Source organism: Xenia sp. Carnegie-2017, unplaced genomic scaffold (genome assembly GCF_021976095.1).
Source record: "Xenia sp. Carnegie-2017 unplaced genomic scaffold, XeniaSp_v1 HiC_scaffold_22, whole genome shotgun sequence".
Taxonomy (NCBI): Eukaryota; Metazoa; Cnidaria; class Anthozoa; order Malacalcyonacea; family Xeniidae; genus Xenia; species Xenia sp. Carnegie-2017.
This window is the reverse complement of record NW_025813485.1, coordinates 9,947,371-9,954,020: the sequence shown is the minus strand read 5'-3', so window position 1 is coordinate 9,954,020 and position 6,650 is coordinate 9,947,371.

Here is a 6,650-nt window from a genome sequence, read left to right as displayed (position 1 = left end):
AATTTATACTAAAGAACAAATCAAACAACATAGGACATTATATATGCTCTCAAAACCATGGCATTGTGATTCATGTATTAAAACATATAGTTTAGCATATAAAACTTTACATCTTCGGACAAAAAAACATGTTCGAAATTCAAAAAATAAAAATAATATAGTTTTTATAAAAGTTTTAAATATAGATTTATTTCTATAATTAAAATTAGTGTTTAAATATACTTAAAGAAATATATATAAATTATATATATGATAGAAAATAGAAAAAACTTAAAAGACTTAAAGACAAAAGATGATATTAATAACATTGAAATGAGTAATAATAAAATATCATTATGTCATTTCGGGCCTGGGTGGTTATTTGATTTTTTAGATGATAATTTATTATCTAAATTTGATGTATATATATTAATTGATGCTTTACCAACAAAATTAAAACATTATGATCCTGATCAACCGGCTTATTAAAAATGTAAAGATTTTGAAACATTTAAACATACTTTAATATCTGAAGCAATTGAATATGATCTAAAATTAGTTGAACATAATAAAAAATTAAGATTATTAAGATTTAAACCTGATAATCAAAAAAGAGAATTATTGTATTATTACGATAGAACAGTAAAAGAAGCTCTTGATGACCCAATTATTAGAAAACAATCAAACAAAGTGATCTGGATACATGAGAAGGGTTTCATACCATGGTATTTCGGTCTTGAACCAGGAATGTTACCCAACACAATAAAAACTAAAGCTAAATTAAGAGAATATTTAAAAACAAAATAAAACTAAAAAATGTTAAATAGCCAAATGTTTATTAAATTATTTTTATACAATTTAAATAGTACAATTTATTTGTATTATTTGAATTTAATTATTTAAAGATACCTTAAAGACACTTAAAAAAATAATATATATAGTATAGTATATATATATATGAATAGAGATTATTTAAATCGAAAGGTACTTAAAGACAAACCTATATTATATAATATGCCTAATATGAATAAAGATAAACTTCAAAAGTTGACTAAAGACGATTTAATTAATATAATATTAAATCAAAGCCTAAGGTTGAAGTTAATAATACTTCAATTTCCAAACCAGTACAAAAAGTACTATCACAATCCAATATCAAACGAATGAATGTATCTCAGTTAAAAGTTATTGCTAAAGAAAAAAAGGTTAAAGGTTATTATAAACTTAGAAAAAACGAATTAATCAAAGTATTAACACCAGTCCCAAAACCAAGAAAGAGTGTAAAAGAGATGATTAAAGAGTATGAGAACAATACACAGATGCTATCAGATAAAAATAAAAAACCAATACCAACACCTAGAGTTAAAATAAGAGAAACACACAATTCTCTTAAAGGATACACTAAATCCTATGAAATAAGCATTATTAACAATAAAGATCCATTGAAACAATTACAGAACACTAGAAAGTATCTTACATATTATATTAAAGAATTATTAACAACAATAAAAGGAATTAAATTTGTCGAAACGCTTAAGGTAACATTTGAAAAATTTGAAATAAAAGATGGTGGTACTGCTGGTTTTTTAACAAAAGTTGCTTATTTTAACAGCCCAGCTTTAACAATTACTAATTCTAATGAAATCAATGAATCCTTACAAATTTCAGAAAAAAATATATTAAATAAGATTGATAAATATACACAAGAAGGTTCTGGATGGCTTATTCGTTCCATAGATAATCACTATCTTAATGTTGTTAAATACAAGCCATTACAAGGATCTTCATACATTAATTTACCACAAGAACTTAAAAATAGTAAAAAAGGTTTGATAAATATCAAAAATAGAGATAATGAATGCTTTAGATGGTGTCATATTAGACATATTAACCCGCAAAATAATACCCCACAACGAATAAAAAAATCTGATAAGGAATATATTAAAAAGCTTAATTATGAAGGGGTTGATTTTCCAGTGACTGTTAAACATTATAATAAAATCGAAAAGACAAACAGAATTAACATTAACGTTTTCGGTTATGAAGATAAACAACCATATCCATTATTCATTTCAAAAGAAAAATTTGAAGACCATATGGAACTACTATTGATAACTGATAATGAAAACAAACATTATATTCTAATAAAAAATTTTAATGCATTTATGTATAATCATACAAAGCATAAGGAAAGGAAACACTTTTGTATGCGCTGCCTTCAATGTTTTAGTTCTGAAAAAATATTAAATAACCATATAGAAAACTGTATATTAATAAATGGTACACAAGCAGTAAAAATGCCTGATAAAAATAATAACATACTGAACTTCAACAACTATCATAAACAACAAGCTGTTCCGTTTGTTATATACGCTGATTTTGAAGCTATTACAAAAGATATCTGGTTGCCAACAAGATAATGGTAACATATACAGAAGCCTATCAAAACATACTGACTGTGGTTATGGGTATAAAGTTGTTTGTTGCTATGATGATCAATTTACTAAACAAATTCAACTATATAGAGGTGAAAAGGCTGTTTACAAATTTATGGAAGCTATGTTAAAAGAAGTTAAATATTGTAAAAATATTATGAAAACCTACTTTAATAAACCATTAAAATGACCACTGATGATGAAGAAGAATTTAAAAAAGCTGATGAATGTCATATCTGTAACAAAAAATATACTAACAAAGATATTCGAGTTCGAGACCATTGTCATATCACTGGTAGAATAGACTCTGATAAATTTAAAATCCCAGTAATATTTCACAATCTGCGTGGGTATGACAGCCATTTTATTATGCAAGAAATCGGAGCTATTGTTAATAAGCATACATACAAAAACAAAAAAGGTGAAGAAACGCATATGAATATAAATGCTATACCTAATAATATGGAAAAGTATATGGCTTTTATGTTAGGAAACCATTTAACATTTCTTGATAGTTTTCAATTTATGAGCTCTAGTCTTGAAAAGCTTGTTTGTAATTTACCTAAAGATTCATTTAAATATACCTATAAGCAGTTTCAAGGTGAAAAATTTAATTTAATGACTCAAAAAGGTATATACCCATATGATTATATGGATAGCTTTGAAAAGTTTGATGAAAAATTACCTTCAAAAAAAGACTTTTATAGTATTCTTACTGCTGATAATATATCAGATGAACAATACCATCATGCACAAAAAGTGTGGGATACATTCAATATGAAAAACATGGGTGAGTATCACGACCTATATCTGAAATCAGACGTTTTGTTATTAGCTGATGTATTTGAAAACTTTCGAAAACATGTCTTGAATATTATAAATTAGACCCATGCCACTATTTCACATCTCCTGGGTTGTCTTGGGATGCTATGTTAAAGATGACAGATATTAAATTAGAATTAATGACAGATATTGATATGTTTCAATTCATTGAAAAGGGTATGAGAGGAGGCGTTAGTTATATTGCTAATCGATATGGTAAAGCTAATAACAAATATCAATCATCTTATAATAATAATAAGCCATCGAAATGTATTTAGATGCTAACAATCTGTATGGCTGGGCTATGTCACAAAACTTACCTACTGGTGGTTTCAAATGGTTAACTAAGAAACAGATTAACAACATAAACCTTATAAATATCAAGCAGATAGTAAAAAGGTTTAATTTTAGAAGTTGATTTAGAATACCCTGAAGAACTACATGATTTACATAACGATTATCCTGTTGCACCAGAAAAGTTAAAGTAACTAGCGACATGTTGTCAAAATATTGTAAGACAATTGCTTCTAATTACACTATATCAACAGGATTAGTAAGCAAACTGATTCCGACTTTAAAAAATAAATACAAATACGTTTTACATTATAGAAATCTTCAACTATATTTAGATCTTGGGTTAAAGTTAAAAAAAGTACATAGAGGACTTGAATTTAATCAATCTCCATGGTTGAAAAAATACATAGACTTTAATACTCAAAAAAGAACTAATGCAAAAAATTCTTTTGAAAAAGACTTCTTCAAACTCATGAATAACAGTGTTTTTGGTAAGACAATGGAAAACTTAAGAAAAAGAGTAGATGTTAGACTAGTAACTAATAAAAATAAATTATTAAAATTAGCTTCAAAACCTACTTATGTAAGTTCAAAGATCTTTAATGAGAACCTTGTGGCTGTGCATAAGATCAAAGAAACACTAACCCTTAACAGGCCTGCATATATGGGTATGTGTATCTTAGATTTATCTAAAGTATTAATGTACGATTTTCATGACAACTATATCAAGAAGAAATATGGTGATAAAGCTAAACTTCTTTTCACAGACACAGATAGTTTAACATATGAAATTGAAACTGAAGATGCCGATCAAGATTTTTGGGTTGATAAAGATAAATTTGATTTCAGTGATTACCCAGAATACCATAAATATCATGATAAAACTAATAAAAAAGTTATTGGTAAAATGAAAGATGAAGCTGCTGGAATAGTAGTTAAAGAATTTGTTGGTTTAAGAAGCAAGATGTATAGTTATATTAAAGATAATAATAAAGGAGATAAAAAAGCTAAATGAATTAAGAAAAATATTATTAAGAGTAAAATAAAACATGAAGACTATAAAACAACACTATTTGAAAACAAACAAATGCATCATACAATGAAAACTATTAGAAGTGTAAACCATCAACTTAGTAGTTATGAGATTAATAAAGTATGACTAAGTTGTTTTGATAATAAACGTTATATATTAGATGATGGTGTAACAACATTAGCTTATGACCATTATAATATCGGTTCAAATAACTAAATATTAACAAACAGTTATAATGTGTAGTAAGCATGTAGCGTGGGGCCTCTGTTACAGTAAAATCATACATACCTGCTCCTCATGTTTGACTACATATCACATAACTGTTTGTGATAAGTATTTAATACAAAAGCGATATACAAAAGATTCAAAATATTGAAACAATTAGTAAAAACACTTTTAACAAAAATTATATAAAACATTGTTAAACATGTACATGTGACACACGCTTGACAGACAAATTAAAAAAACATATAGATTCCATATTTTGTAAAACATAGTATTATTATACATGCGCTGATGAAATGTAATAGCTCCATTAAGCAACCATTGTTAAACATGTACTAAGACACGCGCTTCACTGACAAATTAAAAAACATATAGATTCCATATTTTTAAACGATAGATTGTAAAAGAGCATATTTTAAGCCTCTGTTATTCTCGAATATACTTCGAATATTCATCGAATCCACGGGGGAACCCCGAATTTTTCACTTCGTGAAAAATTTTCTCCGCCTGGATTCCAGAATTCTCGGGGGATCCATTCCCCTGCTCAATTTTAGCGTAGCTAAAATTTGCGCTAACGATCCCCCTCCGACAAATTAAAAAACATATAGATTCCATATTTTTAAACGATAGATTGTAAAAGAGCATTTTTTAAGCCTCTGTTATTCTCGAATATTCTTCGAATATTCATCGAATCCACGGGGGAACCCCCAATTTTTCACTTCGTGAAAAATTTTCCCCGCCTGGGTTCCAGAATTCTCGGTTCCAGAATTCTCGGGGGATCCATTCCCCTGCTCAATTTTAGCGTAGCTAAAATTTGCGCTGCCGATCCCCCTCCGAACCGATGCTTGTTAACATTTGTTTGAAAAGGCTGTTTGTAAAATTTAAACGCACCTATATATTACAAAAACATATAGATTCCATATTTTTAAACGACAGATTGAAACCTCGAGATTTTTACACCCTTTGAAACAATGACTTTTTTTACGCAGCTTTTTTACATGACCTTTTGCTGAGGGACGCCTTTTGAACCATGGTCTTATTTTCGCTGTTATAAAGATAAGGTTAGTAGTATAGTACATGGGGGGATAGAGAGCACTTTTTGTGCTCTCGAACCCCCATGTACTATACTACTCACCCCCCCTCTGAAAAATAAATTTTATCATATTTTCATATTTTTACAAAAAGAGCAACATTCATGAATTTGAACACATTTTCCACAAGAAAATGAACTTTTACAAAAAAACTTAGTCCACCCCCCCTGAAAATAAATTTTGTCATATTTTCATATTTTTACAAAAAGAGCAACATTCATGAATTTGAACACATTTTCCACAAGAAAATGAACTTTTACAAAAAAATTGAGTCCACCCCCCTAAAATAAATTTTGTCATATTTTAATATTTTTACAAAAGAGCAACATTCATGAATTTGAACACATTTTCCACAAGAAATTGAACTTTTACAAATAAATTGAGTCCACCCCCCTGAAAATCAATTTTATCATATTTTCATATTTTACAAAAAGAGCAACATTCATGAATTTGAACACATATTCCATAAGAGAAAGTACTTTTACAAAAAAATTTAGTCCACCCCCTGAAAAAAAATTTTGTCATATTTTTATATTTTTACAAAAAGAGCAACATTCATGAATTTGAACATATTTTCCACAAGAAAATGAACTTTTACAAAAAATTGAATCCACCCCTGAAAATAAATTTTATCATATTTTCATATTTTTACAAAAGAGCAACATTCATGAATTTGAACACATTTTCCACAAGAAAATGAACTTTTACAAATAAATTGAGTCCACCCCTGAAAATAAATTTTATCATATTTTCATATTTTTACAAAAAGAG